Source organism: Schistocerca serialis, chromosome 7 (genome assembly GCF_023864345.2).
Source record: "Schistocerca serialis cubense isolate TAMUIC-IGC-003099 chromosome 7, iqSchSeri2.2, whole genome shotgun sequence".
Classification (NCBI taxonomy): Eukaryota; Metazoa; Arthropoda; class Insecta; order Orthoptera; family Acrididae; genus Schistocerca; species Schistocerca serialis.
The window spans coordinates 482008234-482036209 of record NC_064644.1 but is presented as its reverse complement, the minus strand read 5'-3'; the positions used below and the strand labels follow the sequence as shown (position 1 = coordinate 482036209).

The 27976-nt window shown below is 40.8% G+C and overlaps 1 protein-coding gene and 1 pseudogene across 4 annotated transcripts in view; both read right to left on the bottom strand.

The window, feature by feature from the left end:
- LOC126412132 (mucin-17-like) overlaps window positions 1-27976 on the bottom strand; it is a 76318-nt gene that overhangs the window by 15086 nt on the left and 33256 nt on the right. The gene's annotated exons all lie outside the window — the stretch shown is intronic.
- On the bottom strand, window positions 9951-10068 carry LOC126413579 (5S ribosomal RNA; annotated as a pseudogene).

Genomic DNA, 27976 nt, shown 5'->3' with positions numbered 1-27976 from the left:
ATGATATGATGTATGTCATGTATGCTGAAAGAAATGCCGCAAGCAGCAACAACAATTTTTAAGAACATAATGTACAATAAATAAGGTAGTATGAAAGTATACACAGGAAACTATATTTCAAAAAATGAACAGTTAAAATGTAATAATAGGTTACAATGCTTGTATAAGTATGCTATTTTCAGCATGTTTTCAATTTACAGAACCCACTGATGTGGCGATATTTGTAGCTGAAAACTAGTTTGGGGAATCAATTATTATTATTATTTTGAGCTTTTCCTCATTACAGAGGCTTATCTCCAACATAATAATTTACTTGGAAATTACAATACAAACAATAAACGTTCTTAAACTATATTTTCAAAATATTCTTCCAGGTGTTTCGATCTTGTGTGTCCTCTTCCTCTGCGCCCATTCTCCTCATTGTGTGCTGTACATTTTCGGAGCCAAGTGGTCATAGGTCGTCGTCTTCTTCTTCTCCCCTCCGGTTCCCACTCCAGTATCAATTTTAGTATTCTGGTTTTCTCCATTCGTCATACATGCCCGTATCCCTGTAATTTCTTCCTATCTATTACGTCATATATTCTTTCTTTTATTTCCATTCTCCTTATTATTTCGGTGTTCCTTATCTTTTCTTTCCTGGAGATTCTTGCCGATCTTCTCCAGAAGTCCATCTCTAGAGCTTGTAATTTTTTAATGTGCTTCATGTTAATTGTCCAGGTCTCTGTTCCATACAGAACCACACTCTCTAATATGGATTTGTACATTAATTTTTTAGTTCTGCTCATTACATTCCTGCTCCATAAGACTGAGTTAAGCATCCCAATGACCCTCCGTCCACTACTAATTCTTTTATTGATTTCTGACTCTGGTTTTCCCTCGATTTCTAAAATGGATCCCAAATAACAGAAAGTGTTTATCTTTTTGATTTTTTTTCCTTCAATGTAAAGCTCATCTGAATCATTATTCAAGTATTCTGTTTTTTGGTAATTAATCTTCAAACCCCAAGTTTTGTATACTACTGCTAGTTGATTGCACATATAGTTAGCATCTTCCCCATCTTGTGCTACGACTACTTGATCATCAGCAAACAATAAATGATGTAGGTAAACTCCATCTCTTATTTCTAATCCCATACTATTACATTTACGAGACCATGTTCTAAGGCTAATATCTATATAGATTTTAAATAATGATGGTGACATGGGACAGCCCTGTAAAAGGCCTTTGCTTGTTATAAATTTCTGTGAATGTTTATTACCAACTTTCACTTGGCAAATGTTATCTTTATACATCTGTTGTATTATTTTAATCAAGGAAGGGTTTATGTTTGCCATATGTAGTGCTCTCCAAAGAAATTTTCTTGGAACAGTATCATACGCTTTTTCTAGATTTATGAAAATTAATCCTATATTTTTTGATTTTTCCCTATGTTTCACCAAAATCTGTCTTAATCTGAAAATATGGTCTACACATGATTTCCCAGCCGTGAATCCACATTGTTCTTCTTGGGTTCTAAAATTTTTTTCCAGTTTATTTTTAATTACTTTCGCAAAAATTCTCATTAATGTGTTTGTAACACAAATTCCTCGATAGTTTGAACAAATTTTCCGATCCCCTTTCTTAAATATTGTATTAATGTAAGCTAGCTTCATCTCATTGGGTATTGAATCTCCATGTATCATTTTGTTGAAGAGCTGTGTTATCAGTTTCACAATTTTGTCACCACCATATTTCAGACACTCTAGATTGATATTGCCTGGTCCTGGTGATTTACCATTCTTTCCTGTTCTCAACGCCTGAAGTACTTCACTTTCTAAAATTTGGATCTCATCATCTTCATGTCCTTTTTCTTCCACTGTTCCTTCATCTAGATATTCTTCTCTGTCCTCATTTAATAATTTTTGGAAATACTCTTCCCATTCCTTTTGTGTCATCAGTTGGAGATTAGTTTTGCTTTTTGTATCCTGTCGAAGCCCTTTTAATACTGACCATGCTTCTTTTGCTCTCCCATATCCTAATTTGCTATTCACCTTGGCACATGTTCTATCCCATTTTTCATTTTTTGCCATCCTTATTTTTTTCATCACTTCATTCTTCTTTTCCTTGTATATTGATCTTGTTTCTTCTGATTTATCATTCAACCACTGAAGGAACGCATTTCGTTTTGTTCTAACGAGGACCTCTAGTTCCTCTGACCACCACTCTGCTGCACGGTTGTGGTTGCTATCTTTTTTACCCAACACCTCTGTTGCTATGATTTTCACATTAGCTTTTATATAGTCATATATTTCCTCTGTACTTCCTTCAAATGATTCAACCAGTTTCCTTTCCATCCTGGCCGCAAAGAGTGTTCTGATACTTTCGTCTTGTAGGCTGTCAATATTAAAAGGTAAATTTTCATCTTTCTCAGTCTGGTTCATTTTATTTATGTTACTTGTATCGTTCCTTGCAATCTTCCATGGCCAGAAAGACTTCATTTTTACTAGACAGTGGTCTGATCCACACTGGGCTCCTCTATAAGATCTGACGTCTACTGCCTTGAAACTACTTGTTTGTCTAATGATAATATAATCTATTATAGAACGAAGTTCTTTAGTGTTCTGTTGTCAAGTATATTTATGAATGTCCTTATGTTTGAAAAATGTATTGGTAATTTTTAGATCAAATTGTTCACAAATTGCAATCAATCATTCCCCATTGTCATTATATTCGTCCTCTCCATGTTTTCCTACTATTCTACAGGATTCTCTAATTCCTACCCTTCCATTCAGATCAATAAGTAAACAACTAAATAAGTAAACAAATAAAAAAGTGTTTTGCATCAAGTTGGACTCACAATGCCCATATTGTTGGATGTCTCAGACTTTAATTGAAGTTTTAATGTTTTGGTAGATAAATTTTATTTGTCTTTAATAGGTGTTTCCAATTGAATGAAAATACTACTAAAACACAAAAGAAGTTATGGGTTACATTATGAATCAAAATACTGAGAGACAGAAAACAGGATTTGTAAGAAATACTGAGGATTAGAAAATATGCAGGACTGATTTCATTTCATTAAAAAGACTGAGAGACAGAAAACAGGATTTGTAAAAAATACTGAGGATTAGAAAATATGCAGGACTGATTTCATTTCATTAAAAAGACAATGTTCTGTACTTGTATATACAATAAAAAAATCACGGAGCTTGAAACAAACAATTCTAAAAATGAAATTAAAGGTATGCAACTAACCAAAAGAAAATGATTCCTGACAGGTCAATAAAATTTGAAGTACAAAACTGTACTTTTGTCCTAATCATTATACTCGCTTGGAAATAAAATCGAAACATGGTTTGATTTCTTTTCCCCTGTTAGTTAGCTTAGCAAAAATACTATATGTAAAAGTTCAGCTGCCAACATGAACTGGAAGTTACTCACTCAAAAATAATGATGAAGTATAACATTTTTCTAAACAGGTTCTATATCTGTAACTATATCATGTACTGCCCTAAATTCCTTTACTATGTGACATGGCCTTCTCTTGTCACTTCGTCCACTGAACTGCACTGAACTGCTGACTGAAACTCCAACTTATATTTTGTTCGTTAGGCTCATTGCAAACTGATGAGGAATATATGGTAATAAATACAAGATACCACCACCACCACCACCACCCCCGCCGCCGCCGCCGCCCAAAATGGCCAAATTAATTTTATTTCTCATAAATAATACAAAAATATGAAGTAATGATACAATTCACCAAGTGTATTTTTATTTGTGCACCATGAACTTAAGTTAAGGATGACTTTTGACAGCTTGTGAATCACAGAGACTTACATATTTTGGTACAAAACTACACTAGAGTCGATCATTGTTATATTTTGAGGATTGTTATACATATTTAAACAGATTTTGAAACCCGAGAAGAGGAAGACTGAGAGTGCACTACTGATTACTTATTGAGGATATTATCATGATGGTGGAATGAAAATCATATTTCTCAATCCACCGTAATTTTCTCCATTAATGATCTGTAAAATTCCTTCACGTAACAGAAAAATTCTGTGTAACAGTTGAAGAACATTTGCTGTAGTAGAAGGAGTCTGATGAATCTGTATTTGTTTCTCAGTGTGATCGATAAAACCAGCTGATGATGGGAGAGAACTCATATGACCTAAGCAATACCAAGAAAGAGAAATAATTAATTTCCTTTCCAATTTTTCCAGGTTTCTATGAGTCTGAGACTTTACAAACATACTATGTGATCAAAAGCATCCGGGCACCCCCCCAAAACGTAAGTTTTTCATAGTAGGTAGAGATGGGTCATTCACGAACTAACGGCTCCAAAGGAACGGTTCACCAAGATGAACGGAACGAGCAAGGAATGAATTCTAAGGAACGGCCTTTCATGGTTCACTTAGCTTATAGTTCCTGGGAATAGGAAACGGTCGGTCTTGTTCCTGCAATGGCACGTCGGCCGGTTTCGTTCCAGCCTCGGTCCTGTTCCCGTCTGTCTCACTCGTGGTCTCGCTCGCGTGACCACTCATCGCAGTTCCACTGCCGATTGCTCATAGTTAGTTCAGTATCGAGTTGTTCATTTCGTTCACTTCGCACACCCATTCTAGATCTGTTTCAAGCCTGTTTTGAACTCTGAACTTCTGGTTCTTTTCGTATTCTATTCAACATCCATGACCGGTAATTAAATTGTATTTTATAATTACGTGTTATGTAATACATGCATCTTTCCAGGTAACAAAACTCCGTATCTGTTTACTTCTCTATTTTGATAAAAAGCAGAAGAAATATTTGTAAAAAGGCGAGATTTTTTGTTATTACACATGCAAAGAATGTTGGCACAGCACACACGAGTGGCCATTTTCTGTCCTTTTTTGATCCAAGGTAAAAGAGCATGTTCGTTGTTATGAAAGCCAGACTGACTTACAACCAAATGAAGCCTGTGCTTTGTAATCGAGTGTATGGTGTCACATTATGTAAAGAGAATATGATAACTCCTACAATATTATTTCAGTGCTACAGGGGGCGCAAGAAAACTCGGCCGCAAGTACTAGACTGCTCACTGTCACCCACCAATCATCATCTATTGTTTCAAAGTTGTTTGCATTAGCTTATTTGTTACTTCTTCACTGCCTAATTATTACACGTTTATCTATTCTGCTCGTAGCAGTCATCAAATCGTGAGTAATTGGCAAGCAGTCTGTACTCAGGGCCAGGTTTCCATTCGCCACCTTAAGTTATTTCACTGCGATCAGCCACATAACACTACAGGTGGCTAAACGAGATGTTTTGCAGAATGACAAAAATTACAGGTGTGTGAGAATTCTGTTATGAATAAAAACTCTGTACTCTAGGGGGGAGGCAAGTGCCCCCTCTTGGTACCTTCCATTTTCAGTCACCTATGCTACTAATTTTCAATTTTTCATAAGAACCATACACCAAGCACAATGGACGGTGAACGAGTAAAAATGAACAGTTCCCAAAAAAGAGCGATCACCAGGGAACTAGTTCTCAAGGATGAACATCTTTGCCCATCTCTAATATTAGGTGCACTGTGCTGCCACCTACTGCCAGGTACTCCATATTAGCAACCTCGGAAGTCATCAGACATGGTGAGAGAGCAGAATGGGGCACTCTGCAGAACTCGCGGACTTCGAACATGTTCAAGTGATTGGGTGTCACTTGTGTCATACATCCGTAAGCGAGATTTCCACACTCCTAAACATCCCCAGGTCCTTGTTTCCGATGTGATAGTGAAGTGGAAACGTGAAGGTACACGTACAGCACAAAAGTGTACAGGCCAACCTCGTCTGTTGACTGACAGAGACCGCCAACAGTTGAAGAGGGTCGTAATGTGTAATAGGCAGACATCTATCTAGACCATCACACAGGAATCCCAAACTGCATCAGGATCCACTGCAAGTACTATGACAGTCAGGCAGAGGTGAGAAAACTTGGATTTCATGGTCAAGTGGCTGCTAATAAGCCGCACATCGCACCGGTAAATGCCAAACTACACTTCGCTTGGTGTAAGGAGTGTAAACATTGGACGATTGAACAGTGGAAAAACGTTGTGCGGAGGGACAAATCATGGTACACAATGTGGCGATCCAATGGTAGGGTGTGAGTATGGCGAATGCCTGGTGAACGTCATCTGCCAGCGTGTGTAGTGCCAACTGTAAAATTCGGAGGCGGTGGTATTATGGTGTGGTCATGTTTTTCATGCAGGGGACTTGCACCCCTTGTTGTTTTGCGAGGTACTATCGCAGAACAGGCCTACAATGATGTTTTAAGCACATTCTTGCTTCCCACTGTTGAAGAGCAATTTGGGGATGGTGATTGCAGCTTTCAACACAATCGAGCACTTGTTCACAATACACGGCCTGTGGCAGAGTGGTTAACCTTAGGCCTACTGATGCAAAGGCATTTCTTACCATTTTTGTTGATTCAATACACCACCACTTTTTCTTTAAGGAAATTTTAGTTTTTGACTTTTCTCTTGGAGACAGTTATTTATCGAATGTGATACTATGATTTGCAGAGTCTTCACAGAAATAATTATCTTCAGCTTCCTCATGGCTGTGTACCCACAGCCTGTCTCATTGCAATATTTAAATATCATTCTAACAGTTTAACCACCATTTCATACAAAACAATCTTTGCATGTTTCTTGTTGATGGCTTCAGTTGGTGTCTGTTGTACATCTCCACATCAATTATCAAAACATTCCCAGGTTCCTTATGACTTAAAAGGAGAGACTGAATGTACAGAATAATTTTTGGAGTGTGGATTATGAACAAAATGATATATTTCCTAACATTTATCAGACATTTAAAACAAAGAGCTACAAAAAATAAATATAACTTTTGTTTTTAACAAAGCATTGAAGCAAAATTCCCCTTCAACAAACGCTGTCCCACGATAACATGACTGCATTTCCCCAACCCTGTGCAGTACCAGTCACTGTGACAAATGGTAAAAAATCCAGGGCTGTCCATCTCTTAGTTGCAGGTGTCACAACAGGAAATATCAATCTATGAAATTATTTTAGATAAGTTGAAATTTATTGACAGATGAAACATGATGCAAGGATTTTAAATGTTGACTGTAAATGGTAAAAAATCCACAGGAGGTTTTGACAAGCAAGTCTGCTCATTCTCTTGTTAGTCACATACGAAATACTTTTTCACTCAGAAGTTAATGTTCACATAGACTTAGGAGATAGTTAATAGAACAGACAAATCTTAACTAGATCCACTGCTCACCGCCTTTCCTGATGCAAATCACTTCCAAATAGGATACTTAATTTTAATTTGGAATTCTGAAGAGTATTTCTACATTTACATGACTACTCTGCAATTCATGCTTAAGTGATTGGAAGAGGATTCATATAACCACTTTCAGATTATTTCTTGACCATTCCATTCTTGAAATGCATGTGGGAAAAAATAACACATAAATCTTTCAGTGCGAGCTCTGATTATTATTTTATTGCAATGATCATTTTTCCTTACGCAGATGGAAGTCAACAAATTATTTTCACATTCACAGGCAAAAACTGATGGTTGAAATTTTGTGAAATCTTACCACAATGAAATAAGTGTTCATTTTAATGATTGCCACCTTAGCTCACATGTAATCAATTATGCATGCTCCCCCCCCCCCCCTCTTTCCCCTATTTCACAATGATACAAAATGAGCTGCACATCTCTGAACTTTTTTCAATGTCTTCTGTCAATCCTATCCAGTAAGAACCTCACAATTAACGGCAATACTCAAGATGAGATGAGCAAATGTAGTGTAAGAAGTCTCTTTAGTAGATTTGTTGCATCTTGTAAATGTTCTATCAATAAAGGGCACTCTTTGGTTCACCATCCCAACAACATATTCTATGTGAGGGTTAAGGTTTAAATTATTTGTAATTGTAACCCTACATATTTAGCTGAATTGGCAACCTTTAAATTTTTGTGGTTTATGATGTAACCGAAATTTAAGAACCTCCCCCCCCCCCCCCCCCCCCCCCCACATGTGGAGGACCTTACATTTCTTATGGTGTTTGTGGTCAATTGCCAATCTTGGATAATTATTTTAAAACTGGTTTTTTATCTTCTGATGACTTTACTAGATGGTAAATGATAGCATCAGCTGTAAAAAAAAAAAAAGAAATGTAAAAGGGCAGCTCATATTGTTTCCTAAATCGTTTGGATTAGGAACAGCAGAAGGCCTATAGCACTTCCTTGAGGAACTCTACTTACCGTTTCTGTTTCACTTGATGAATTTCCATCAATTATTTCAAACTGTGATTTCTCTGAGAGGGAATTCATTGCACAACAAAATCTGATTAGAAGCTGCTTACAGTGGAACAATGTCAAAGGCCTTCTGAATATCTAGAAATACTGAATGAATTTGAGGTCATCTGTCGATAGCACTCATTACTTTATTTGAATTAAAAGACACTTGTATTTCAGGAGAATGATATTTTATAAATCCGTGATGGTTGGGTGTCACCAAACTGTTTTCTTTGAGATATTTCATAATGCTCAAAAACAGTACATATTCTAAAGTCAAAGAGCAAATCAATGTCAATTATATGGGTCCACAATTCAGCAAATATTTCTATTGCACAGAATATGGTACTGTTCAATTCCTTGTCCACATAATACAATGCTGAAATGACATAACACAAAACCTGATATATCCTGTGGTTTATTTTAATTATATGATTGCTCCATTCACAGCATTCTTTTAGGGAAACATATATCAAATACATCAGGGATGTAGTGAGTATTGGATATCAACTCACTTATCTAACAGAATCCCAATAAGAAATTTAGACTGAAATCTTTTTGTTGACACTGTGGGCCTTGCACTGTTAACAGCCACAAACAAAAGACTTGTTTTGTTGCACTATACATTTTGCTGTTTTTGTGAGACTGTATACCAAAGAGTTCATATTTGGCATGCTAGTGTAGAAAGTGTCATGAAACTAGCTATGTGCAAAATCTGTGCATTTAGCAAGTTTGTTTACCTATATTTATGTATACAGGCTGCACTGGGAGAATTTCTGAGAACCCTGTACTAAAAATCCCAAAGGTACCTCAAGTGCTATCCTCTCCTGTGGATCCTGCCTCCTCTACAGGAAGTATGGGATCTGTCAATACTTGTTCACTTGACAGTGAATGGCATATCAGTGATACAGCTACGCACCCATACATGGTGTGGTTGGAGGAGGGGGGAGGGGGGGACATGGTTTGTGGATAACTCAAGGTGTTACACCCAGTTGTGGCAAAACAAGCACCTTATCATTTGAGAGATACAGAGGCGAGCGAGTGTGCCGGGACTTATCCCAGTCCACTACTAGTAGCAAAACGTCACCAGAACGCACGTGTCTCTAACAGACTGCATCATAATTGAGAATGAAATTAAAAGTTAAAGTTGCTTTTTCAAACTTTTTCAACATACGATTTAGTGTAATAATGTTTGAACTGTCAAGTATCAGATTGATTAGGTCAATATTTTACCTAAATGCATCATTTTAAGAAAAAAATAAGTGGCACTAAATAATAAATCTAGGAAGCCAGAAATTGGTCATAATTTGCTGATGTCTGCTAAACGTGATTAAAGCAATATTTTGGTCAGATTCCACGGTTTTAAGAAAAATTGAAGGTGCTAAATATTAGACTTAGAAATATGTAAATTTGTATGACGCTTCATTTCAACATAAAAATAGTAACTATGTGACCCCATTAAAGCACTCTGTCTTCAGGCCACAAGTGGCCCATCTGGACCATCCAACCGCCGTGTCATCCTCAGCTGAGGATGTGGATAGGAGGGGCGCGTGGTCAGAACACCGCTCTCCCGATCATTATTATGGTTTTCTTTGACCGGAGACAGTACTATTCGGTCAAGTAGCTCCCCAATTGGCATCACAAGGCTGAGTGCACCCTGAAAAATGGCAACAGCGCATGGTGGCCCGGGTGGTCACCCATCCAAGTGCCAGCCACGCCTGACAGCACTTAACTTCGGTGATCTGACAGGAACCGGTGTACCCACTGCAAGAAGACCGTTGCCACATGACCCCGTTAAGCCGGCTCTAATAGTTTTTGAGTAATTAGCTGAAAACTAAATTTGGAACAAAAAGTCCTTATTTGTAGTAGATCAAGTATCTGTTATATTAATGCTAGAAAGGTTATAACACGTGATGAAACCTATTAAATAACACAGCTATAACAAGTTTTAGGATCTTGATGTTAATAAAAACCAATACAAGGTCTCTTAAAATTGTAGTTCAGAGGTCATGTTCTACAGTCAGTTCGGTTCTAAAAATTCTAGAAGGCAAAGTTTTAATGCAGGTGAGCTAAAGCTTTTTCTGTGATTTTAAGCATGCATGCAAAAATTATGAAGAGACTAAATTGTTTCATAACATTGTTACAAATTGTGTGTCTGAGAAAGCAGCCATTTAGAGACAGCCACTGTGTGCATATAGCGGATGACAGCAGGTGTTCCCTTGGCTGTTCACTGCAGCACATGTATAAATACAGCCTGAGAGGCAATACTAGGTTTCACTTCACACCCAGCAACTGTAAGATCCACGTCAGACAAATGCCAGACTGTGCTCTGCCTCGGATGACGTCAGGGACAGACTGTTAAAAAATGCTTATTTTCAGTAATAATAGAAAGTGAACTCGCAAGGACTGTACACTATCCTGGATCGCATAGATTTCACAAAAGTACCCGTTAGTGTGCCGCCCGTAATGTTAACAGATCCACGTGGCAAGTGATTGTAATTATTTTCCCCTTTTGTGATGAGCATTTATTTTGATCATCAGTAGTCAGGGCAAAAGACAATTTGGTAGGAACTTACCGCAAGGGTCGCCTCTGAACTGCTCATAGTGCTGTTTAGGATAGAAAGATTTCCTGTCAGTATGAACACAATGAATATTACAATGTTGTGCATGTTCAACTTTAGCAAATATATGTATCAATTAGAACTCAAAGTCTTCATTTATAATCATAGTCCTGATCCCGCTGACCATAGAGAAAATAGAAACATTTCTTTCAGTGGGCTGGACAAGAATGTGGACTTGCAGACTGGGAACTATGGTCAGTATGTTCTCCATCGCTTTCTGGCTGACCACAGAAATAGTTGCCAGGCTCTCGTAAAAGATGACGATCAATATTTACATCTATTCCAATTTCTTCCTATGACTTATGATTATTATAATTTTTCTCATCAACCGGCCGCACACAGTCTACTAACTCAAGTCCTGTTATGTATTGTGTCAAAGGAAGGCAAATGCAAAAGGATAGGGGTCTATTAATAGTCAGCAGTTCAAACATTCAATGAATGATGGTACCCCTTGAGAATTGGCAGCAAGAGATGGGAAGGAAAACAAAGTGCACTTAGTGTGTATTTACAGCAGTGTCCCTACAACTGATTGTGGCGTCCTTGTTCTGAGATGAGTGGAAGGTCTGAATCACAGATCTTGAAGCTTCTGTGACAAACTATGCTGTCTCTCTCCAGAAGATGTTCACTACACATCAGAGGTTGCTACACAAGTAGCTAACTTATGTGTGGAGAACACACAGGTCTTTTTTTAATTTTTTTATTGTTTTTTAGATTTGGCAACTCTCCATTCAGCCAGATAACAATAGCTATAAGAGATCAAGAAATATTATGAGTAAGATCTAAAGAAATGACCCGCACGTGGAAATATTAAAATCCTAGTGATTAACTGCCAAATCAATGACAACAAAGTGCTAGAGGTTGAAGTGCTCCTAAAAAGCAATGGAGCTCACATAATTCTAGGTACAGAGAGCTGTCTGAAACTCAAAATTGATAGTAGTGAGTTTTCAAGGAAAATTTATGACTATATCAAAAGGGTAGACTTAGGGATGAGCGAGTGCTGTATTTATAGACAATATAATCAAAACCACCAAGACAGTAATTGAAGGTACACATGAGATTGTTTGGACAAGATTCAGTACGAAGGGTGAGCACAAATTAGATCATTCTATTGACCACCAGACATCCCTCCAGAAGTGACCAGAAAGTTCAGAGAAAATTTCTCAGGGTGTATACGGGGACAATGAAAAAAAGTTCCTGGATATGCTTTTTCCGGATGAAAATACACTTTTTCTGTGCTAAGTTAATGGTTAATGTTTTATACACTCGCATAGAACTTCCTGCAAAGGGGGGGGGGGGGGGGGGGGAAATTCTGGAAAGACTTTTAATGGAAAAAAGGAGAGAAGCTTTGGAAAGACCTTTGATTTGTAGTACGAAAGTATAAATTCGAATTGCACCAAACACAGCGTGTTTGTTTCTGGAGCGTTGAAACCGAAGTTGCGATGTCCTTTTGTAAGCCAATCATATGCCACGTGATCTCGCCAGCCCATGACAGCAGATATTCAGAGCATAGGACACGTGTTATAGTCAGCTAATAGCAAGATCACTGGTTATGTAGCACAAAGACACAAAGAGGAAAAATTAATGGCTTACATTAATGTACATAGCATAGCAACAAGAAAAGCTTTCACATATAATATTGGTCTCTAAGATTAACAAGCTATAACAGAAGCTAAGCTTCCACGTGTAATATCGATGTTTTTTTGCATGTGTTATACTTTAATATACATCACACAAATGTGCCAGTAAATTTAAAATTATGACATAAATGTCTGGGCTCAAAATTCTTGTAAATGGCTTGTCCTCAAACTGTTCAGTTTTAAACGCTCTGTGATCTAGAAATCCATCCCACTTTCTCACACGTAACATGATTCATCTTGCGTAAAAAGAAATTTACTTTGAAAGTAACGCTTTTTGAACCACCGTTCACAATACTATCCGGAGTCTGTTAGAAATAGGTTCGATTTACCAGTTGCCAGACAGCACCAGAAAACAGGCATTATTTCGCATGCGCAGCTGCAGTGGTGTAGGAAGCCTGTATGTTCGTACGTATAAAGCACTAAGAGAGCTTACATTACACCATAAAAGAAACAGGACATCGGAGGATACTCCCAACAGCATCGGAATTTCGTAAACCATACTAAAATGCATAATTCTGTTTGAAGTGCACATTGATTTTTTCCAGATTCACAATGAAGTAGGTCCCATCTGATATTAAGCTTTTCACTGTGGTTCTTGGGATGTGAACTTTCTTGGAGTACCAGTACTCTACAATCTCATTTTTGGTACTTTATTATGGCATAATGCCATACATGGCAGAAGATCATTATGTGCACTTGAAATTCAACGAACAGTTGGAACTAGCCAATACTGTGGAATGAAACACTTCATTTCAAATAAAATTATTGCCTCAGCAGAAAGATTAATAAAGCAAAATTTCTTTCGCAAACTTGCAAGAATAGCTTCATTGTTCCGCAAGGCGATTAATGCTTGACGGCCAATAACTTGTAAATAAAATAAAATCAGAAAACTGAAACTAATAACATATTTTTGCCCCCTATATTTACGTGAATGTATTTTAATTCACTTGATAGCTCCCGGCCACAAAAATCCATTTGTTTTCATTTGACGTGGGAGCTGTAAACGAAGAGAAGCAGTGAAATCACTTAACATAAACACGGGTCACGTGGAGACTAACCCCCTCCCCATTACAACTCAGTGCATGCACGAATCTGGCAGCTAGGACGCGAGAGAAAAATTTTTCTTGTTTGCATCTGGCAGCTTGCTGCTACTGCCAATACAGCTAACAGCCACACTTCAAGTAGCGGGAAGTGGGAGAAGGCGCTGCGAGTAAACTGCGCATGTGCATCAGCCCGCTGGCAACTGGTCAAACCTAATGTGAACAGTTCTGACGTCATGCTCATAGCAAACAGTTTATTGTTATGAAGAATTACATAGTCTTCACCCTACAGCCTTTGACATATTTTTGCTATTTGCGGACACTTGTGCGTGCACGCTGTTCTGTTGTTGTAAATTGACATTTCCTTTGCCACTGAAGTTTTATTTTTTTCCCTTTTCGTTTATATTTTATTGCTGCAACATCATTCTCCAGTAGCAGGATACAGTAACATTCTTTGGTAGAGAATCAATTATTACCAGTCAAAATTACAAAAATTTAACTGAAAGCTAAAACAATGAAAAATTCCTGGAATTCTGGAAAATTCCCGGGTTCCCCGGTTTTCTTCCAGATGAAAAAATTCCCGGGTTTTTACCAGATTTCCTGGGTCGTATACAACCTGTTTCTGTTCACTAGTAGCTAAATTCCCCAATTTTATCATAATTGCCAGAGCAGATTTAAATTATCCAACAATCAATTTGTTAAATTACATGGTTGTAAGTGGTGGGCATGACTAGTCATCATGTAAAACATAACTAAAAGCTTTTCTTTAAACTATCTGTAACAGCTAGTTTGCAAGAACACTCATGCTAAATGGAATGCTTTTGGCTGTCAAGAGAGCAAAGTGTAAAGCATTCAAGACTACTGTAGTAGAATATTATCTAAAGATGTCTCATAAAATCTAAAGATGTTATTGTCATATGTAAAGGCTGTTCATGGCATGCAAGTAAATGGCTAGATACTTAAAAGATGAGAAATGAACTGAAATTAAGGGTAGCAAAGCAAAAACAGAAACGCTTATCCTTGCTCCTCTGCAAAGATGAGTGAAATTGGTATTAGTGTCAACAGTGTTGAGAATCAGCTGAAATTACTAAACTGAACAGAGCTCCAAGACCCAAATGAATCCCTATCAGATTTTATACAAAATATGCAGCTCAGTAAGCCCCTCTTTTAAAAATAACCTTCCACAGATCCCTCAACAAAAAAACCATAACCCAATAGTTGGAAGAAAGCACAGGTCACATCCATCTACAAGGAGAGAAACAAATGTGATACAAAAAACTACTGTCAAATATCCTTAACATCCATTTGTTGTAAAACCTTGCAACATATCCTGGCTCAAATGTAATGAAGTATGTCGAACAGAATGAACTCCTTCATGTCAGCCAGCCTGGTTCCCACTAATATCAATTATGTGAAACCCAATGCTCTTTTCTCACACAACATCCTGAGCATCATGGATCAAAACAGTCAAGCAGATACAGTATTGCTTGACTAATGAAAATCATTTGACTGAGTGCCACACCTAAAAATCAAAAGTACAATTGTGTGGGGTATCAAGCAAAAATTGTGACTGGATTGAAGATTTCTTGGTGCGAAGAATCCAACAAGATGGACGTGACACATACTTTGCAAATAATATTCATAGTAACCTCAGTCATTTTGCAGATGATGCAGATATACAGTAGGATCTTGAAAAGATTTCAGAGTGGTTCAAAGATTGGCAACTCTCTTTAAATGTTCAGAAATGAAAAACTGCGCACTTCACCAAATTGGAAAAAAAGTCCTATGACAACAATATCAATAAATCACAATTAGAAACAGTCAACTAATACAAATACCTCGATGTAACAATTTGTAGGAACATGAAATGGAGGAATTATCACACATGCTTAGTAGTAGGTGAAGCAGGTGGAAGACTTTCTATTTCATTGGCGGAATATTAGGGAAATCCAATCGGTCTAATAGGGGACTATTTACAAAACATTTGCACGACTGGTCTTAAAATACTGCTTAAGTGTGTGGGACCCATACCAAACAGTATTAACTGGATACGAACACATACAGAGAAGGGCAGTACGAAGGTCACAAGCCTCAGCAGCCAGAGACAGTGGTCAGGTGTGTGTGTGTGTGTGTGTGTGTGTGTGTGTGTGTGTGTGTGTGTGTGTGTGTTGTCTATTTCTGAGGAAGGGTTTGTTGGCTGAAAGCTCACTTTCTGACAGTCTTTTTGTTGTGTCTATCTGTGACTCAGCATCTCCACTATCAGGTGAGTGACAACTATCCTTTTCATAATATTGTTACATATCATTCTGGATTTTCCATTGTTTAACTTATTTTGTCTATCTTCATTATATAATGTCTTACAGGATAATATATTGTGGAAACTCTACATTAAACAGTCCACCGCTGTAGCAGAATAGTCAGTGTGACTGACTACCATGTGTGAGACCTGGATTCGATTCCCTATACCTGAAGGGATTTTCCCTTGGTGGGAGGACATGTATGGTGTGTACTCTCAGCATCGTCCGGTCAGCAGAAGAGATACTTGATCAATTAGTAATGGTTCCACGGTAAAGAAACCCATCAAAGACAAGAAAGTAGTATGCTGACCACCTGCCCTTCAATACCAAATCCAATGGCACCAATGGCAGAGGATGACACAGCAGTCGGTAGGGCCCGTTTGGCCCATCTACCGCCATAATGTGGAACTTTACCTTACCTTATCTTCATTAAAGAAGTAAATACTCAACACTCAATAACATGTAACAAAGGTAACACATGGGTTTATGTAGACAACAGTGTGTTTATTATTTTATCAAGTTTGCTAATCACAATGCACAAAAGAAGTAACATGTATAAATAATGACATGTAAGATGATTTATGCTATCCATTATTTAGTATCAGCATGATGGGAGTAATATCTCAATTCTGAACAGACTAACATAAAATTTTAAATTCCTGAGCATTTGGTAATGTGTCATTATATCTACTATTTTGTAAAGTTAAACTAAAAATTAACACTATTTATTACTATCAACTGCTAAAAAGGTTTGAAGATAATTATATAAATGACCAGCATCTATCTGTAACACATCCTTTTGTTCTACGATCCTTGTGGCTTCAAGAGGACCCTGTTCTACATCAATACCTGTCCCATTCCTAAACCACCTTAAGCTTAATTCACTGTGTTGTTCTATTCCCATGAGTTACATTTGCTCACTTTATGAAAGACTCTTGGCAATTTGGCTGATGGCAGGAACTGAACTGACATAAGGAAGGATTATGTCTAATATACCATGGATGTAATCAGAGATCCAACACAAGCTCAGACTGCAGAGAACTGGAAAGGAAATCAAATGTGTACTTGTTACAGGAACCATCACAACATTCAGGGAAATCGTGGAAACCTTAAATCTGGATGGATGGACAGGGAATTTCCTGCTCAATCCGAACACGATAAACCAATATAAATCAAATGAGGTTGACTGGTATTGATTTTTCCTGGTCATTATCAACTTAGCAAGCAGACGACACCATGTTTAATTCAACTACATTGTCTATAAATATTGCCACAAGCTGTGGTGTATGCACTGTGACATGGTGATTAGTGTCGTTGGCTTGCGTGCTGCAGGTTGCCAGCTTAAAATCCAACCACCACCAATCATTTTTTATTAACACAGCCCAGTCACATTAATATGACCAAGTTTGACATCAACATTGAATAACCACTCACAGACAGTGCAGGTGGCACCCCTGGCAGTGGAGGGCATACAAAGCATGTTGGCACGTGGCCGGGGGGAGGGGGGGGGGGGGGGGGGAAGGTAAACAGTGCAGTCATTGTTGTAATGCAGAAACAGAGCGATTTTGTTGTGACAGTGCCACGACATTTAACAGTGCCGCCATGACAGTACGCGCAAACGGTGATAGAGGCACTCTGCAACTCGGATGAGCGTGGGAGCACCACCTAGCTACGAACGGCGCCGGCCGCATGTCACGGCACGGCAGTCGAATAAGAGATGCTGAGTTGTTATCATGTAACGAGCTATTGTTTCTAAGTGAGTGTGTTTGAACATCCACGCAATTATTGGTGATTAAAGGTTATAATACTTTTTGGCGACGAGGATGGGATATTTTCACTGCGTTGTGGATTTGTGTGTTCGTGACGGGGCAGACATGGAACAGCTTATGCAAGCGCTCATTGAACAACAAACACAGCTGACGGCTGCTATTCAGGCACAACAAACACAGCTGACGGCTGCTATTCAGGTGTTGTCAACGTAGCTTACTCATCGCCTGTCTTCCTCTTCTCCGCCTCCATTCCCTCGTAACGACGACACCGCTGAAGATTGGGAGGATTATGAGAAGCGTTTGCGGCAACACTTCTTGGCTTTCAGCGTTGTCGACGCTCCTATGTGTAAGTCGTTATTTCTATCTTGGATTTCCCCACGGATCTATCAGCTGCTATCTCAGTTAGCCTCTCTGCAGGAACCTGCCTCTCTGTCCTTCCAAGAAATGTGTGACTTACTGTCTAACTATTACCGAAAAAACACCCACATTGTTGCCGCCCGCATGACGTTCTACCGGTGTCGTAAACAGCCCCATCAATCTTACCGGGCTTGGGCGCGGAACTACACGGTCTGAGTAGGAAATGTCAGTTTGTCACGGACACTCATCATGAGTCTTATGCTGATTCAATGGTTAGGGATGCTATTCTATGGCTTGCTCCTGATAAAGAAGTTCGGCAACGTGCCCTACAACTGCCAAACCCGTCGTTGTCGGAAGTTCTAAGCATCACTCAATCCTTTGAAGTCTCTCACGCTGCTGGCGCGCAAACAGACGCGTGGTGTGATGTAGACGCTGTACAGTCAACTTTCGACACGGACAATTTGCCTGGTTCACAGGAGAACGAAGATGTGGCAGCGGTTCACTCGCGTAAACAACACCACAGAAGCAGGTTCGTTCCGCACTTCCTTCTTGTCCACGTTGTTTCGTACAGCATGACAGGGCCGCGTGTCCAAAACGTTGGGCCACGTGTAATTCATGTAGGAAAAAAGGCCACATTGTTTCTTTGTATCAGTCCCCTAAAGTTCCTGTCGACGAGGACGAGGCATCGGACATGGATGTTAACTGTGTGCTTTCTCAAACACATAAGTTGTTTGTTACTGTTTGTGTTCTGGATAAAGACATTCGCATGCAAGTGGACACTGGCTCTGCAGTAACTCTCATTAATTCTCGCACGTATTTGGAGTTGGGCTTCCCTTCCTTGTCTCCAGTTACGCGAAATCTGAGAACTTATAATAAACAGAAAATTCCTATCATTGGCCAGTTTGATGCTCCCACCGCCTACAAGTCTGTTGTTAGGCCCCTCACGTTTTATGTGGTGGATCATGCGGGCACTGAAAATCTGTTCGGTTATGATGCTTTCCAGTTGTTCGGGTTCTCCATTGATGATGATGTGCACCTCATATCTGAGGATATTCCGTATCAACAGCTGGATGGATTGTGTTCTGAATTTTCATCCATGTTCTCTGCTGGTCTGGGTCGTGCCAAGGATTTTGAAGCCCACATTACTCTTAAACCTACAGCTCGCCCTAAGTTTTTCCGAGCACGCCCTATTCCGGTGGTGTTGCATAAACCTGTCAAGGCTGAGATAGACAGGTTAACAGCATCGGGGATTCTCCTTCCTGTTACCTCCAGCGAATGGGCATCACCAATCGTGGTGGTTTCTAAACCAAACAGGAGTCTGCAATTGTGTGGTGATTTTACAGCCACTGTCAACGCTCAGAGCCTCATTGACACTTATCCTCTTCTCCGTCCTGAGGAGTTATTTACCAAGCTCGCTGCGGGCCAGTTCTTTTCCAAACTTGACTTATTGGAGGCGTACCATCAGTTGCTGTTGGATGCTTCTTCCAAGGAATTTCTCGTCATCAACACTCGTTGTGGGTTGTATCAGTACCAGCGGTTACCATTTGGCGTCGCTAGTGCGCCGGCCATTTTTCAGCGGTTTTTGGAACAGCTCATGGCTTCCATTCCCGGCTGCATAAACTATCTGGATGACATTGTTGTCACGGGGGCCTCCACTGAGGAGCACCTTCGCAATTTGTGTTCACTGTTTCGGGTTTTGCATTCGGCTGGGTTGAGTTGCAATCTGGACAAGTCACAGTTCTTCCAACCCTCCATTGTGTATCTTGGTTTCCACTTTCCCGTGAGGGTATACGTCCTCTACGTCAGCACGTTGTGGCCATTAATGCTCTACCCCGGCCGTCTACGGTCAAAGAACTTCAGGCGTTTCTAGGCAAGACTGCTTATTATCACAAATTCATTCCATCCGCGGCGGCGGTAGCTCATCCTCTGCATCAACTGTTACGCAAAAACGTCCCTTTCTGTTGGTCCGATGAGTGTGAGCAGGCTTTTGTCCACCTGAAGGCTCATTTGCAGTCGGCGCCTTGTCTTGCCACATTCCGTCTGGGTCAGCACTTGGTTCTGGCGACTGACACGTCACAGTATGGCCTAGGGGCTGTTCTCGCCCATTGGTATGAGGATGGGTCGGAATGACCCATCGCCTATGCTTCCAAGACCCTCAATGATGCGCAACGGCGTTACTCTCAAATCGAAAAGGAGGCACTCGCTATCATTTATGCTCTAAAAAAGTTCAGCGTTTTTTTGTATGGTTCTAAGTTTCACCTCATCACCGACCACAGGCCGTTGGTCTCTCTGTTCAGCCCATCGGCGTCGCTTCCAGATAAGGCAGCTCACCGTCTGCAATGTTGGGCCTTATACTTGTCTCGTTTTCACTATGAGATTCACTATCGCCCCACGGCCCAGCACGCCAACGCTGACGCATTGTCGCGATTGCCAATGGGCCCCGACCCGGTTTTCGATCGTGATGAACTACTCTGTTTCCACATTGATGAGGAAGACCGTCGTGCGGTCGAGGGTTTTCCACTTACAGGTTCGCAGGTCGCATCAGCTACTGCGCGGGACCCGGCGATCGGTTTTGTTCAACAGTGTTGGCCGGACAGGACCAAGGGCCGGGCATCGGATCCCCTTCGCAACTACCATGCCCTGCACCTTCGTCTGTCTGCTCGTGATGGTGGTGTTCTTCTGGCCACGGATGGCGCATCTCCACAGGTCGTGGTGCCAGACTCTCTTCACAAAGATGTTCTCAAACTGTTGCATGAAGGCCATTGGGGTATTTCTCGGACTAAGTCCCTGGCCCGCAGGCACGTTTATTGGCCTGGTATTGATTCGGACATCGCCCACATGGTTGCTGCGTATTGTCGGTGTGCTCAACAACTGACTGCACCTCATACCATGCACTCTCCGTGGCCTGATCCGGCGCAGCCATGGGAACGGGTGCACACTGACTTTGCCGGCCCCTTTCTCGGTACTTATTGGCTACTGTTGACTGACGCCTTCTCGAAGTTTCCGTTTGTTGTTCGATGTCCGTCGCCCACCACTGCGGCGACGACGCTGGCTTTGTCCAAAATCTTTGCGCTAGAAGGTCTTCCATCCACGATCGTCATGGACAATGGCCCTCAGTTCTCTTCGCAGGCCTTCCGTGATTTTTGTACTGGACAAGGGATTCATCATGTTACAGCACCGCCCTTCCATCCGCAATCAAATGGGGAGGTCGAGCGCCTTGTCCGCACTTTCAAAAGCCAGATGAAAAAATTCCTCAGTGATTTTTCCACAGATGACGCTCTGCTGCAATTCCTGAGTTCTTATCGCTTCACGCCTCTGGGTGATCGCAGCCCTGCTGAACTCTTGCATGGCCGCCAACCGCACACTCTACTGCACCTGCTTCACCCCATCAGGCCTTGTGCTGTGTCCCCTAGTGTGGGAAAATACTCGGTGGGCGCCGACGTGTGGGCACGAGGGTATGGATCTCGCCCTAAATGGATTCCAGGGGTGGTCCAGGCTCTTTGCGGCCGCCGGCTTTGTGAAATACGTACGGACGACGGCATGGTTGTTCGCCATTACGACCAGATGTGCCCACGAGTGGTGGCCGCGCCGGTGCCACCGCCCCTTCCTTCGCCCCCACCAGCCCGAGAAGCCAGTCCTGTCGCTGCTGCCGATCTACAGTACGTGTTGATGCAGCCGACGTCGCTACCACTTCCGAGTACGCCGGAACCGGCCCCAGTCGCGACGCCGCTTTCTCTGGGACCCATCTCGCTGGAACACACCCCCAGGTCCACGACACCTATGGATGCTGCTCCGGAGTTTTCACCCATCATCTCGTCCAGGAGGCACGTTCGACGCACGAACTTCCGTCCTGGACATTTTCAACCATACTCTCGTGTCTCTCCACAGGATCTTCTCGGGGCCTCACAAGAGGCCATGGATGTCTCCGCACTGTCCATGTCTCCAAGGAAGTGAGTGTTATTTTTTTTTTTTAAGGGGGGTAAAGTGTTGTCACTGTGCCATGACATTTAACAGTGCCGCCACGACAGTACGCGCAAACGGCGATAGAAGCGCTCCGCAACTCGGCTGAGCGCGGGAGCACCACCTAGCTACGAACGGCGCCAGCCCCATGTCACAGCACGGCAGTCGAATAAGAGATGCTGAGTTGTTATCATGTAATGAGCTATTGTTTCTAAGTGAGTGTGTTTGAACATCCACGCAATTATTGGTGATTAAAGGTTATAATACTTTTATCTGCCATTAAAAAAAAGAGCACGATCCTTGGCGTTTAGACAAAGAGTGGAAGTATTCCCAAAACTGCTAAGTTTGTACACTGCTCATGTGCCGCCCTGGTTAAAGTATCGTACATGGCAAAATGGCACTATCCAAAACTGGCGCAAAGGCAACTGTGGTGTACCATGTGCCACAGATGACATGGTTGAATGACGGCTGCAGAGATGTGTACCGGTGAACAGGCATGCAACTGCTGAGCAACTAAGCACCAAGATGAACCATGGGGCTACCAATAGTGTCTCCTCAATGACTGTTCAGTGACTGTTACTGCGTATTGGCATCTGCCCTAGGCACTTGGTTCATGCACCCTTGCTGACTGCTATTCACCAACGACAAAGGCTGGAATTATACCACAACTGGATATCCACTGAGTGGCGACAGTCGGCCTTTTCAGATGAATCACATTTTGAGCTCCATCGAACAGATGGTCTTTGCCTTGTACAGCAAGAAATGTCTGAAAGCAAACTCCCTGCGACAATCGTTATGGTCTGGGGAATATTTACGTGGTGTTCCTTAGTGATCTCATTCTTGTAGAAGGCATAAAGGATCAACACAAGTATGCATCTATATTTGGAGACCACGTATGTGCAGTTTGTTTTCCTTGGCAGAATGGCATTTACCAGGCAGACAGTGTAACATGTCATAGAGCTTGCAGCGTTCGTGCATGATTCGAAGAGCACCAGGATGAGTTGCCCGTTCCCCTTTTTTAAGCCATCATTAACTTAAACACACTGAAGTGTACTGTACGGCTGCCGCGAGTTTTCTAGTGGAGGTCGGCCACCAACCTCACTCGGGCTGTTAGTGCTATTGGTCCTCAACCAACAAACCTAGTTAACAGGTTGTTATATTAATTTGACTTGACAGTGTAGTATTTGTCATATATGGAAGGTTCTTGAAACACATTATATTTGTAATGTTTGTATATTCTAGAACATTCTATGTTCATATAAATAACAGCACTCTGGATATTCGATAATTATATAAAGGCCGAACTATCCAGGCAGAAGCCGAGTTCTATTCAGGCTGTATAATGGTGGTCATAATAAACATGCTTTTGGTGTTAATTTCCCTGATGGTCCTGTTTTCAGGTTTGGACTTCAGTGTGGTTACAAAGCAACACTGGTGGAGATGCTGGGTACTTCAAAACATTTACATCACCATCGCTCAAATTAGGCAACGAAAAAGCCATCACATAGACAAGAACCAACATAAACACATTCCATTGTCTCCATAGTCCGTATGTACAGGAAAAGGATGCTTGAATGAAGCAAGGCATTTCTGTAGTATGGATATGCACACAGGTTTTGGGCAAATCGAGGCTGATGAGGCTGACCAGGAAAAGATTGCCTTCATTATTGCTGATGAGATTTATAAGTTTAAAGTTATGCTATTTGGGCTGTGTAATGTTCCAGCTGACTTTGAACATATTAAGAACAATGTCACCTGGCAACTGTGTGGAAGCGTGTTCAGACTGCAGGCCTCCACCTGAACCCAGAAAAGTGACTCTTCACCACCCAAGAAACAAAAATCTTGGGAGTATCTAGTGAATTGCATCAGAGTTCATCTTGATCCAGAGAAAATAAAAGTTGTCACAGATGTCCCAACTCCTTGGCATGTTCATGATGTAAGACGTTTTCTTAGAATGTGCTCATATTACAGGAAATTCATAAAGGACGTCTTTACCAGACACATCCCTTGCAAGAATCACTGCATGGCGATGAAAAATTTTCCTGGTATTAGGTGCAAGGAAGATTTTTTTCCCTCATCTTTAAGGAGGCTCTAACATCTTTTCTAGCACTAGCATTGTATAACAAGAGAGGAGAGAGAGAAGTTTCCACTGACACTAGCAGTTATGGGATAGGTGCAGTTCTAGTGCGAATTCAGGAAAGTACTGAAAAAGAGTTATGATAGAGAATGTCTTGCATCTGTTTGAGTCATGATCAAGTTCTGCCCATATTTATTCAACAAATCATTCACCACTGTGATGGACACTGTTCTCTAGCCGACTGACAAGCCTGCAGGATCCGTCAGGCCAACTGCCAAGGTGGGCACTTAGGCTTCAGAGAGTACAAAGTCACGATGGTATACAAAAACGGATACAAACACAAGGATGTTAACTTCTTTCAAGGAATTCTTTGCTGGAACACTGCAGCATGGAGGAATCTCCGTCACCTGGGATTAATGAGGACTATAAACAGAATGAGATGCAGGTATCACTGGCCAGGGCACTACGAATCCATTAGACACTACGTGAACCACTGCAAGGAATGCCAATGATTGAGTTAGATGTCACCTTCTGGGTATCTGGTACCTATTCCCCCTGTAGCAGTGCAATTCCACTGAATTGGATCTGGCATTTTGGAGAAATTACCAAAGTTAACAAACAGGAATCAATGGATAACAGTTTGCATGGACTACCTCACCCACTACACTGTCACCAAATCTGTGCCAACTGCCAAAGGACCAAAGAAATTGCAAAGTATCTTGCAGAAGACATCATTCTGAAACACACAGCACCCCTTTCATGATCTCTGCTTGTGGACTAGTTTCAGAGGTAATTTCACAGTGTGATATCACTGACAGGACGAGAACTGCCTACCATCCACAGAAGAATGACCTCAAAGAATGCTTTAATACAATGTTGTGCTCTCATTGTACATTGATGCCAAACAAAGGGATTGGACAATATTACCCATCCTCCTGACTTCACATAGAACACAGTGAAACAAAACACTACAAGCTTCACACTGTTCTTCTGCTCCACATGAAAATGATACTGGAGACATTGTTCATGTTTCAAGCACACAATAGATTCCTCATTTCCGGGCACGATGAGAGGTAGTTGAAACCTGGCCAAAGAAGAAGACTCAGTTGCTCCACCGCTGGGTGGTACACACTCTTCTCCCCTCCCTCTCAGCACAATTTCTCGATGCTGCAACTTGTAGCCCACTATCCTGTCTCCACCACATACTTGCATACTCTCAAAGGAAACACTAGTGTCTTCCCATATCCCTACCCTGCCATCCCTCCTCTACACCACCATCCAGCCCAGTAAACAACTTGCTCACCAAACATGGAGTCAGGCCTTAGCGTCCACAAACGACAGTGGTCATGTGTAAGTTATGCATATGTGAATGTGTGATGTGTGGTCCCCCCCCCCCCCCCCCATATGTGATGAAGGATTTAGTCCGATAGCTACTAAAATATCTAGCAGTCTTTTTTCATTTGTCTTGTAATGGTGCAAATGTTCATGACAGTCAATGAGAGCAGCTGATATGCACCCTTACTGTTGAATTGAGATTGCGAGATTGTGCGTGCGTGCGTGTGTGTGTTTTTTTTTAATGAAATATATATAAAGCTGATAACTGAATTGTGCATGATTATGTTTAAGTCATAATAATTACAGGTAGAAGGATATTAGGTTCTGTTTGGACTGAAGTGATTTATTCTGGAGATATTTGGGGGGGGGGGGGGGGGCAGATGGCTGCTCATGATGTCAGAGCAGGCTGGGGCTCAAGAGTCTACACAGTAGTGTGGTACTGCCATGGAGTTCCACCCATGGTGAAGATCTGCGATCATGGTACTTGGTAATTATGTATAACACAGGACCAAATTTGACTCTGAATCATAATGAGAGGCCGTTATTGTCATTGGTTGTATGAATTTGTCAATCAGAAGTTAAACCGATTTGTAATTGGGATAAAAAACTTTGTTTGTGAATCTACCAGCACTTGTTACTGCATAATAGTAGTCACTTCACAGGAAAAGTCTGGTGGAAGGTGGCCAGTAAATGCAGTGAATGACCTGTTTGACTTCACCTAGGCCACTCACACACATCCTGGTATGTTCAAAGTTGGACTGAATTTCGAAATCAATAGACAAGTTGTTCCACTAATTTCTATTATACACTTTTATTTGTTAGCAAATCGCAATGTCTTTTAGTTCTGCTGCACATTCTATTTTTTTCCATCCCCTGTTCCCCATACCCCCTCCCACTATTGTGTGGCTGAGGGTCTATAAGCACTCTTACAAGATTCTCGACAGGGTGACCAGCAAAAGTAACAGAATTGAAGCAAATCAAATTTCACTAATCAGTACTGACTGCTTTCTTGTCACTCCCAAATTTAGTTCAGAAATAACATTGTGGTTAGTGCATCTACGTCAATGAAATGAAAAGTAACATGCGGAGTTAATGATTGTTGAAATGTTACATATAACTGGGTTTGAAATCATCATATTTATGGACATCTTAGATGCTCTATGGGAGACATTTGTGTAGAACAGAGGTACTGTCAGTGGTCTGTACGCCAGATAAGGACAGAGCTTTCTACGTCGGTGTTGGAGAGGTGAGGGTTAAGTCTGGAAAGGAAGGTTATCAAGCAGAAGATAACCACATGAAATGGAGACATTCAAGACAGAGCACAATTTAAGACTGTGAAAGGTTGGGCAACAAAGTTGGACATGTCCTCTTTAAAGAAGCCATTCCAGCATTTACATTAAGTGATTTACTGGGGAGGGTGCGAAGGTACTACCATATGTGAGCTCACTGCCTTAACCCCAGTATAACTTCACTCATTCCAAGTGAAATTGATAGGAGGAAAGATGTTAACACTTTGACCGCCAATCCCATCAACTGTGGGGATGTGAAAATTCTGGTAACTGCTGTGCCAGTTATTTGACAGGGTACAATTGCTCCCAGTTTCAAATAAAAAATCATGTATATTGATGTGGTTGATCAGTCTTCATTGTGTTGCAACAGACATGTTTCTCTAAAGCAGACATTTATTATATAAAGTGAAGCTGCTGGAGGATGGTAGCTATTTGTTCAGTAAGTAAAAAAAAAACAAAAATCATGGCTTCATATTTTCTTATGGATGATGAAATTTTGTGAGAATTGGGACAAGATTTTATTGACAATGACAATGAGGGTGACACTATTGATGATTCAGATGATGACCACAACTTTGCACAAGAAGAAATGCATCAAAGTTCAAGTGAGCATTTCTCATTTTGATCTCATAAAATGTTCAATGAAACATTGTGTTCTTTTCTGATGTGATGAGCAAAGAGCCTTGTTTCAAAGTGTGTCACATAAAAAGCTATGCTGCTTGAAAAAATTTGAACAATTTATAAATATGTTTTTGGGTTGTAAGATTTTAATTACTGAAAGCAGACTAGTGGACTAGAATGATAAATAAAAACTACTTTGACTTTGCTAAATCTTTATATTGCTTGCTAAACCTAACATTCACTTTAAAAAACTACACATTCAAAAAAGCTGGAAGTATATAATCTAGGAGTAGTAGTTTCAGGTTTAATAAAAGGTTAGCATCACAGTTAAATGATAGCTAGCGCTCTTAATAAAAAATATTGAAAAACCAGAGGAAAGAGACCAGAATATACTGGAACTGGGTCCAGCTTTTGGTGAAGAATGGTTCCTCTAGCAAGCTCACATACATATTGGTACATGACAGAGGGATGTGCATGAGCTTGGTTCATGTTTCATGATCACATCCTCGACACAGAGGTCTTGCGAAGTGAAACTAACCAGAAAAATACATATACTGCATTTCCTTAGCTTACCTGTTGGACCAAGACATGCCACCTGGCTCTGGAGCCAGCAGAAGTCAGAACAAATAAACACATGAAGCATCTCTCTTTGTGCAATCATAAGAGGCCAGCCCATGTGATCTACCAA